The sequence below is a fragment of the Myotis lucifugus genome, unplaced genomic scaffold, assembly GCF_000147115.1.
Source record: "Myotis lucifugus unplaced genomic scaffold, Myoluc2.0 scaffold_84, whole genome shotgun sequence".
NCBI lineage: Eukaryota > Metazoa > Chordata > Mammalia > Chiroptera > Vespertilionidae > Myotis > Myotis lucifugus.
This window is the reverse complement of record NW_005871132.1, coordinates 2,243,650-2,254,649: the sequence shown is the minus strand read 5'-3', so window position 1 is coordinate 2,254,649 and position 11,000 is coordinate 2,243,650. Positions and strand designations below refer to the sequence as shown.

General features: G+C 42.9%; 1 protein-coding gene and 1 pseudogene across 1 annotated transcript in view; one reads left to right on the top strand and one right to left on the bottom strand.

The window, feature by feature from the left end:
- Window positions 1-259: 259 nt before the first annotated feature.
- B4GALT4 (beta-1,4-galactosyltransferase 4) overlaps window positions 260-11,000 on the top strand; it is a 32,413-nt gene continuing 21,672 nt past the window's right edge. Inside the window, exon 1 of the mRNA XM_014457723.2 lies at window positions 260-300. The gene's annotated coding sequence lies outside the window, so the exon portion shown is untranslated. The remainder of the gene's footprint in view (window positions 301-11,000) is intronic.
- LOC102416873 lies at window positions 6,728-8,936 on the bottom strand (annotated as a pseudogene).

Sequence of the window (11,000 nt, the reverse complement as noted above, 5' to 3'; positions counted from 1 at the left end):
CAAGCCGGCTAGGGCGCTTTGTGAGCTTTGACGGGGAGGGAATGGAGGAAGCGCCAGCACCTCGCGCAGTATGGGCTCCAGGCTCAAGTTCTCTTAAAGGACGTGCCATCCACCGCTCCTTCCACTCTGGATGCTCCCTCCAGCGCCCTGGTGGGCTCGGTCTGACCGGGGGCGGGGCTCCAGGCTGGCGCCGGCGCACGCAGGCTGCCCTCGGGGGCGGAGCCGGGCCTTCGGCGAGCCTCCCACAGCCTTCTCGCTGCTCCTGCCTCCTCCCAGGGTGCCTTCAGCTGCCGGGTCCGGGTGAGTACCCCCGGCTGCGCTCCACGGGCGCCTGGGAGGCGCGATTCCGTGCGGAGGGCAGTGGGGGCGCCGCCTGGGCATCTCCGGCGGCAGGCGGGGTTCGGGCCGGGGCTGGCGCGGCCCGGGCTCGGCGGGGTGGTCCTGCTGCAGCCGAGCGGCCGGGCGGGGCGGGAGCTGCGGAGGCCGAACTGGCCGGGAAGCACCGGCTCCGGGGCGGGCGCCACCGCGGCGATCGCCCTGCTGCCGGCGGGGAGCCAGGCGAGATGCTGCCAGGTTGGAAGAGATTCCAGGGTTCCTCCCACATTCTCCCAGGCCGGGCTTCAGGGTTCTGGGGGTCGTGCCCCTCCTCCCTCCTCCCAGCGGGCACATCAACGTGAAAAAAGCCCCTTGTTCACTGGAGCCCTCCTCCCTCAGGTTTTTACCTAGAAGTGGACTGTTGATCGCAGCCTGGGGCCTGCGGGGCGGAGCAGTGGTGAGAGCTAGCTGATTTTAAAGTACTTCATACAAATTGGAGTTACAAAATAGTCCCAGGATGTAATGCACCAATGCAGTCAATAATGCAATAACTATGTATGGTGCCAGGTGGGAATAAATGTCTAAACACTACGTTGTGCACCTGAAACTAATATAATATTGAATGTTAAGTGTAATTGGGGAAATAACATTTAAAAAATGAGTACTTCTGAGACACCTGCCCTTAGTCAGGCTCTGTGTCCGTCCAGTGTCTGTTGATGATCTTCCATTAGGGCTAAACCTAGGTTTGAAGAAAAAAAAAAAGAGTTCAGGAGGATTTGGACTGAGAAAAGGCCTTTGGGTTGGTAGCCTTAGGACAGCAGGTATCCACCCGTGGGCGTGTGTCCGGTTGAAGGGTTCAAGAGTGGGTGAGGGATGAGGCTGCGGAGGCAGCCAGGGCACCGGAGACCTCTCCAGCCCTTTGATGATGAAAAGGAGGAGGAAAAAGATTGTAATTTGAGGTTTGAGAGAGTTTTTTCTTGTTGAATTTTAAAAAAATATATTTTTATTGATTTCAGAGAGGAAGGAAGTGGTAGAGAGAGAGAGAAACATCAATGATGAGAGCGAATCATTGATTGGCTGCCTCCTGCACGCCCCACACTGGGGAATGAGCCCACAGCCTGGGCATGGGAATCAAACTGTGGCTCATAGGTCCATGCTCAACCACTGAGCCATGCTGGCCGGGCTGTTGTTGAATTTTAAAATTTCTACATTTTTAAAGAAAATAATATATTGAAAATGCAAGAAAGTCAAGGAATCTTGACCAGGGATGAATAGGATTCAGGGTCCAGATTGAGAGACTGAGTTTAATAAGAGGGACGAAGGCTGTTTTAGGCACCTGGCCTGGGCAGGAGTGCTGGAATGTGTCTTAGGGGAGGAGATAACGCTGTATTGGATCATTATTTATCATTTTGAAATTTTATCTTCTAGAGCAGAGTTGGTCTTTAAGCCTCATGAAATTGCAAACACTTTCATGATTCATGCTTTGATCGGATCAGAAACATCTGTTAAAGAGAAGTACACTGTCGGACCACAATCTTGGGGGCGGGAATAAAACCAGCTCTGTTATTTTATATGCCACTTGATAGAATAAGTATTTAGTATCTACATTAAGTTGAGTGTTATTTAATGTATGCTTTTCCCAGAGATGCATGTAAGTGATTTAGGAACTAACCATCTCTTTGAAGATTTTTGTACTCAAAAGTGGGAACATCCAAAGCAAATCAGTGGTGGTTTTCTTCTCTCTCTCTCTTTTTTTTTTAAGCCATCAATGCACAATGGTTTCTCAAACCAACCTGGGTTCCTGTTGAAAATATGGATTCCCTGGCCTAACTTCAAGCCTTTGAAATGAAACTTTCTGGGGGTGGAGTTTAGGAATAGTAATTTCAAACACTGACCACAGGATTCTCTGGCATTGAAGATTATTGATAGCTTCTGAAGTTTTTATTTGAGATTTGGGTTGTTGGGGTCTCTTTAGAACAGATTTCCTTGAAGGTTATTTGAATGAATTGCTGACAAACTTATGTGACTGAAAGTTATAATCCCTTTCTCTTGTGTCATCTCAAAATTTTTATGTATTTTAAAGGGAAATTATGTAGTCATTTTGCCTGCAAAAAACATTGCTTATGATCATAAAACCCTATTTTAGAAAAAATTAGAAGATACAGAAGAAATAAAATTTCTTTAATTCTGTAATGAAGAAACAACCATCAGTGATTCTTCCTGGCATTTTATATATAAAAGACATGCATACCACACACACCATCATTGGGATTATATTTATGTACATTTCTTATATTATTTTTTTTAACTTAGCCATTATGAGCACTTTCCCACGTAGTTAAGTTTTTTTAAACACCATTTTAATGACAGTATATGGTTGATGGAGTAAAAAACTATTCAAATGCATTTTTTAAATCTAATTTTCACATATCCGCACTGCTTTTCCTCACCAGCAAAAGTTGACATTTCTGAAGGATCTACTGCATTTCAGGCCCATTCTCTTATTTCAGTGGTTCTCCAACTTTAATGGGTATACTAGTAAGAGTCACCTGAGGAGCTTGTTAAAAATTTATTTTCCTGAGTGCCAGGCCCAGCTTCTCTGAAAGTAGGGCCCAGGAATCTGCCATGTAAACAGATTCCCTTCTGTATTAGATATAAGCACTCTTGGAAACACATTTTGAAAAATGCTTTTTAAATAAGTGGCAAAACAGACTCCGACACGTAGGTCACTTGCCCAGAGCCATTTATTATATCTGTTAACAAGATTTGAGCTCAGTTCTTCATGACTTCAGAGCCGTTTCTTTCCATTACCTCAGGCCTTCTCAGAACTCCTCATCCACATGTCCCTACTGACGGTAGAAAGGGAACTCTGACCCCTCTGCAGGGCTCTGTGGGGGAGCTGAGAATGACTCATAAATACACATTGGACCTCCATTAAATCTCCCATCAGAAAGTTTATGAATTCCGTTATGCTGCATAACATATACTATATAAACCAATTGCAGTGCTTTGCTTGTTAAATTTACTTCATGTTTCCTGATGGTTTTATGACACCTCTTGCTATAAAATGGGTGAAACAGGGTCATCTGGCATCCCTTGCCCAGATGCGGGAACCCTGTTCCATGGTGCTCTTGGATTCAGGGAGGAAGGGGCAGTTGAAGTAGTAACTCCTCTTGGAGTCAGGGAAGAGGAGGACTGCTTTGGAGTACTTAGTGACCGAGGAGCAGAGGAGTTGGGCACGACCAAAAGAAAGTGCCATTTATTAGAGATAGGGCCCTCCACCCTTAGGAGAGGACTGGTGTTAGTAAACTGGAGGAGTGGCATTGGGGTGAACTTTTTCATTTTCTAAAATCTTCCCAAAATGTAATGTTACACCCAGCTAATGTTTTCCCTTCCTTAAACATTATTTTTTCTTTTTGTTTTGTGTGTGTCCCATCTGTTTTAGTAGTGTACTTATGTATTTTAACTATCATATCCTACAAAGTAATTTATTATTTACCAAATTCAGTACCAGCGATGTGTCAGGTCATAGGAATACATAAATCAGTGATTCTCTTTGAGAATTAAATTAATTTTACTGCCATATGTTTGTTTATACTCAGTCTCCAACTTTTTATATTAACTTTTAATTAATGTTAGATGTAGAGAGGAGTTGCAAAAATGGGACAAAGAATTCACTCAACGTCCCCTAATATAGCCCCTTACATAACCAGTTCAGTTAGTAATTCAATTAACTACAGACTTTATTTGAATTTCATCAGTTTTCCTGCTGATGATATATTTTTTTTTCAGAGTATTGCGACGCTTTATTAAGAGTATTAGTTTTGAATTAGTAGCTACAGTAACAATTGCATGAAGTCAGATTAGAGGTACTGCATAATACTCATGCTTGATTTATTGACATCACTGAGCAATTTTTTGGACGGAGGTTAATTTTTTGTTTTTTATTAAGTACATTCTATAGTCCAAAGCTGTCATGATGTGGCTGTACAATTTAGCAGTTTTAATAGCTGTTCAGATACAAACTTATTTCAAATTGTCAAGCATAATTAATTACAAGTTAGAATTAAACTATCCCAGTACTTTAAAACACAAATCTAGCAGTGATTTACAGTTGCAAATTACTATAATCCTGGAAATTCAGAATTCCTTGGGTGCCAAAGTCCTCTGCTATAATTAGGCACTATCCAAAGTTTGTGTGCATATTCAAATGCCTTGATTTTCCAAGGAAAAGAACTTTATATTAAACAACAACAGAAAGTCCATTTGTTCAGAAGAATTGCTTTCTTCTCTTCCTTTTCCTCCCTCCCCTGGACTCACCTAACCAGTTTGCTAGTAACACTGAGAATGGTGAAAGAGAAATCACTTTCACAACCGCTATCAAGCTTACAACATCTACCTTATGAGTGGAGGCTTATTTTTTTACACTTTTAGACTCAACTTCTTAAAAATAGAAATTAATGTAGTAACACGTGGGAGGGAATGTATTTAAGGAGAAAAAGGAAAAAGCAAAGCCAATCCAGTAAACAAATCACATACACACTCATTGATTCTCAACACCGTTCTCAGCGCAAAGGACAAAACAGACCAGGGACCTTCCCTTTAGTAGTCCGTGGGAAGAGGTTTAATTAATAGGAAGTTCTTATTGGTCCTTTAAATGTTATTACATTTCTTGATCTTTGGAAACAATGGCAGGGGGCATATCAAAACCTAATATTGAACAGGGGAAAAGGAGTGCCAACACGATGCCAAAGTCCTTTCCATGCGTGGTCAGCATGATGATGCCATTCAGACATTCGGGCTGCTGAGCACTTGAGCGCTTGGAGAACCTGCCAGGGCCACATCAGCAGGTGACACCAGAGATGACAGGGTTGGGATTCATGAGCTTGAGTCTCTGCACCACGTAGGTGTACCCTTCACTCAGGATGGGCCCCTGGACCAGCCCGACCTACTATATGGGCTCCAACATACAAGCAGGCCAGTTAACATCCTGACAAAGTCGGAAGGCATGAATTCTAGAGCCAGGAAACCCCTTAGTAGAGCCTCCTCGTTCTTCCCTCCCCAGGGTAACAAACTCACAGAACAGTGGTTTTTGACAGTGAAGTCAGATACTTACTATGGGAAGTGACCACTAGTACTCAGGAGTACTTATGAGGAAAAGAACAACAATAAAATGTTAAGGTAACTCTCTATTGTATGTACTGCACAACAAATAAAACATTGTGTTAAACTTTAGAAATTACATTTTTAAACAATATTCCCATTAAAAACACCACACACACAATGACAGTGACAAAATAAAAACACCATATGAACACTGCCGGAAGTGTTCTAGGTAATCCACATGAACCTTGGTGTAGGTTCTTAAGCCCATGGCTAAGCGGGAACACACTCTGTACTAGTGTCTCAGGCCTGGGGGACCGTGAGATGCTGGACTCTAGTAACCTTGAGGTTAAACTGTTATGTACATTATATCTACATGCGGATATTTTAATTTAGGAGACAAGCACATGCGTAAAGATATTATTTTACCAAATATCAGGAGATGGTTGAGGTATAGAGACAATTAATAAAAGAAAGGAGCTATATTACCTGTTAGGAGATAATATAACTGGGCATATAGTTCTTTAAATGAAAAATAATGGTACAGAAAGGAAGTGTAATAAAAAAATATTACTAAAACAATCCAGAGAAATTTTTCCCATTGTCCAACATGTTCCTAATACAAGACAGAATTCAGAATGACATGGGCGGTCAAAAGGGGAATGCTAACTTTTGAAAAGGACAGCCCTGGACATTCTGGTAGGTGCTGGCACCCAAAATTTCACCAAAGAAGAATGCTGTTTCTTAATATCAGACCAAAGTGCAGAGCACTGTAAATGAGAAGCCAAGTCTTCTCTTGACTGTCCATTTACTTCTGGAGAACAAACTATGTTCCTTTTATATGAACAATTTACATTTGAAGCATTTATTTGTTTTTCCCTGATAGAGGGGAGGAAAAGGGCTTCTGTCCTGCTCGAAGTCAGTGAAGATAAGGAACCTTAAAGTGGAGGCCAGAATGGGCTGTGAGAAATACCAGTACTTAGAGTTAGGCTGCTTTGCACCTACCTAGCATCTAGAACAGGGGTGGGCAAACTTTTTGACTCGGGGGCCACAATGGGTTCTTAAACTGGACCCGAGGGCCGGAACAAAAGCATGGATGGAGTGTTTGTGTGAACTAATATAAATTCAAAGTAAACATCATTACATAAAAGGGTACGGTCTTTTTTTTTTTTTTTGGTTTTATTCATTTCAAACGGGCCGGATCCGGCCCGCGGGCCGTAGTTTGCCCACGGCTGATAGAACCACCTACAACTTCATAACTCAGCTGTGAAGAACACCCTTAGGTATCGGTAGCCATTTAGCCAGTAGTTCAAGACTGGGAAACCTGAAAAGGGGTAAAGTGCTGGCTGTTACCTGGAGATGAAGTGTATGTTATGGAGGGAGAACAGGTCTCATCCTGGGCACTGGAAGGCACATTTAAGAAATCGCAAATCAAAATAGTGTCATCATGAGAGTTGCTAGCGATTTGCAATTCATCAAGCTGTAGCCAAACACACATCCAGAATGTTCTACCTATTGTGCAAACACAATGTGCTTGCTGGGGCTCGAGGGTCGAGAGCAACTTGCAAGCCCCAAGCTTTAATTTTTCCATCTTAGGCCCCACTGACAATCCTCTTGTTGTCAAACGGATGCATTGGGCCAATTCTTCGTCTCCCTCTAGAACAGTGGTTCTCAACCTTCTGGCCCTTTAAATACAGTTCCTCATGTTGTGACCCAACCATAAAATTATTTTCGTTGCTACTTCATAACTGTAATGTTACTACTGTTATGAATCGTAATGTAAATATCTGATATGCAGGATGTTCTTAGGCGACCCCTGTGAAAACGTTGTTTGACCGCCAAAGGGGTTGCGACCCATAGGTTGAGAACCGCTGCTCTAGAACGTTTAAACAGGTGCCACATTCAGTATCCCATAGCTTGATGATCTGACCTATCTGATGATTCCCTAACAACCAGCCAGTCCCTGTATTGGAGCCAGGCAATGTCTTGCTTGAGCCCATTCAGAGTATGAACAAATTCACAGGTACTCCTGCTCCAGACTTTGATGGTTCTGTCACCAGAGGCAGATACGGTGTATTATCATCAAAGTCTGCTACATTGACAGCAGCACAGTGGGCAACCAGGAGCAGAGTGAAATCGGTTTGGCAGAGCCATGTCCCACACAGCGTTGGGGTTGTCCTTGGAACAGGTCACCATCAGTCCATTGCTGAAGTGTCAGTGCAGTCCAGCCTTATGGTGCATCAACATGTTCAGAACTTCACCCATGTTACTGAAGAGCTAGTCACAATGATACGTATCATCCTGGAGACAAAGGACAGAGGCCGTGTGCACCATTAACACTTTGAAACATACCAAGCTAGTTTTATCCCAAATCTTAATAGAATTATCTCATGGGACATTGATAATTTTTTCATCATCATAATGTGAACAGTAGACACCTTCACTATTTTCAGAGGGACACTGAATCCTCTGCAAGTTGTGAGGTTCACACTAGCAGTTAGAATCTGTCATCTATAAAATGAATTGGGAGAGCTACCTGTGGGTCTATTTTTATTTTAACTAATTTATTTATTTATCCTCAGCTAAGTATATGTTTATTGATTTTAGAGAGAGAGGAAGAGAGAGAGAGAGAAAGAGAAACATCGATCAGTTGCTTCTCATATGCGCCCTGACTGGGGATCAAACCCACAACCTAGGTGTATGCCCTGACTGGGAATTGAACCCGCAGCCTTTTGGTGTACGGGATGATGCTCCAACTAACTGAGCCACCTGGCCGGGCCTGTGGCTCTATTTTTAAACAGGCACCGATCCTACCCTCTTCTTTCTGAAAGTCACTTCCAGGGAGGGTCCGTGCCCACCATTCATTCAATCAGCTTCTTCCAAAGCATCTCTTGGGAGATCACTTGCTGTCTTTCTTTGCATAGCAGCTCTGCCACATGCAGAGACCTGGGATCCAGGTAGGAAAGAATGTCTCCTGCTTTGCGATCTAAGCTTTGCGCTGGTGAAGTGGTAATGGAGTCCCCGTGCAGCATGGGCTTCAGGGACAAGTTAGTAGGTCCATGTTGCTAATGACCTTTGGGAAACAAGGTGCTCCACAACTTCTTGATCTGCTTCAGACTGCGGGTCAAAATTTAATACACAGGTTTTTCTCTTGGTGATAGTTTCCTTCTGATGGCCTCTTTTTGGAGATGATCACAGGTGACGTCTCATTACTTATCTAGAAATTATTTTGTACTTCAGTTCCACCAATCCAACGAATGAGCATATCCCTTTCAGACTGGTCTGAGAAAAGACAGCTGTCAAGCAGCTTCCAAGATTTTTTCCATTTACTGTATCCAGCTTTCTCCCACAAATCCCAAACATGCACTCCAGTAACTGTTGAAAGACAGAAAGCAATCCCTGTACCCACCGTAGTGTCAGTGGCAAAGGATAGCCACCAAGAAATGGAAGGAAGGGTCAATGGAGTGGTGGGTCGCGAGCTCCCTGGTCTTGTCCTCCATCGGCAAATAGGGCTCCATGGTGACTCCAGAGCCCCGCCTCGCTCTCTCTGGGCAGCAGAGAACAGAGGAGGCGATGGCAGAGACGGAGGCGGTAATCGCACCTACTCTAGCTTCCAAATGCTTTCTCTTTCTGTTTCCTTATTCCATCCAGGACACTACTAATTGCATTTAGTTATTTCCCCTTGTCTGCTCCAGTTTGAGATAGTTCCAGTTTTTTCCCTGTCTTTCATTATTTGGACCCTTTTGAAGAGTACCAGTTAATTATTTTGTAAAATAAAGTTTTGTAGAAGAGTACCGATTAGAGAGAGTGTTATATTACCACTGATTCATGAAGTTGAGAGGTCTTATCACGGGTGATATTAACTTTGATCACGTAGTTAAGGTGATATTTGCTAGGTTTCTCCCCTATAAAGCTAACTGTCTTTTCTTTTGTAGTTAATAATTATCCTGGAGGAGATATTTTGAGACTCTGCAAACTCTGTTTATTCTCAAATTTTCACCCATTAATTTCAGCACCCATGGTGGTTCTTATCTGCAACAATTAGTGCAGTGGTGTTGCCTAATGGTGATTTTTTTCATCTCCTGCTTCCTTATTAATTGGAAGTTTATTTGATCATTTTATCATTGTGAACTCATGGATATTCAGTTTATTCTGAAGGTTACAATACAATGCTGTTGTCCACATAAGAAACATCCAAACATATAGAGAATTTTCATAAGAATTTATTTGAGCCAAACTGACAATTGCTAGAAAGCAAGGCCTCAGATGCTTTGGAGAATAACAGTTTTGTAGTTTCTTTTATGTGTTTGAAATTAAGGAGAGAACATAAGGAAGATTACATGAAGGTGGGAGAAAGCAAGGCGGGGTTGGATTATAGGATAGTTAAGATTATGTACTATCTTGAATTACAGGATAGTTAAAATTCTGTTTTCTCTCAAAGGTTACACCTTTGAGGCGATTACTTCTGTCCTTTCCAAGGTGTGTTAACCCAGCTGCACAAGAACAATGGACAAGGATTGTTTAATAACTTTTTCACTAAAGAAGTTATAGGCCTGAGGTGTGACTACCTACCATGACCTGCCCAGTTAGGAATTTATGATTTCTTACAGATTTTCATCCACACCATCATTATTTTCTTGCTCAGATGCTTCCAGTTTGGGCCATTAGGAGCTCAGCCTTTGAGTTTAAATGGCTTGTACATGTAAATGGCTACTTCTAGCCCACCTTTGCCCCCCAACCAAAGAACCATTGCTTCTTTAGGGTCTGGGCAGTGATGATTCAGAACCCACGCAAAGGAGCTATAATCAGGAGCGTGAATACCAGAGGCCCAAGGAAGGTAGGATGATGTGGGAAAAAATAGTCAGCTCTCAGGAACTCTGCAGGAGTGAAAGGAGTGGCAATTTTCAACCTCTCCGCTGGTGCTGCCCCAGAGAAAGCCAGCGGAGTAGGATCGTGTGCCTGCGGCCACAGCATGCCCACTCTGAGATGTCTCCGGGATTACCAGATGGATTTAGAAACATTAGAATGCTATTTTGGCACATTTGGCAGCTGAATGGAAACCACATCTTTTCCTCCTGGTGATTAAGTGCTTAGCAAATATTTGTGGAGTGACACCTTCTGTTTCTCCTCCCCACCCCCCATGGTGGTGCATGATTCGTGTGTGTAAAGTTTCTCTAGGAATGATACTTACCATCCAGGCAGATTTACCTTTTTAAAAAATATATATTTTTATTAATATCAGAGAGGAAGGGAAAGGGAGAGAGATAGAAATATCAATGATGAGAGGGAATCATTGATTGGATGCCTCCTGCATGCCCCCTACTGGGGCTCGAGCCCACAACCCAGGCATGTGCCCTGACCGGAATCGAACCGTGACCTCCTGGTTCATAGGTTGATGCTCAACCACTGAGCCACGCCGGCCGAGCCCAATTTACCTTTTGTTATAGCTTATCTTCCTTACTAGATTTTTTTCTTTTATTGTTATGGAAAGTTTCAAGCATATACAAAAGTAGAGAGAAAAAGCAAATGACCTATCATCTAGCTTTAGTACTTCTCCATGTTTTGCCAATCTCATTTAACTT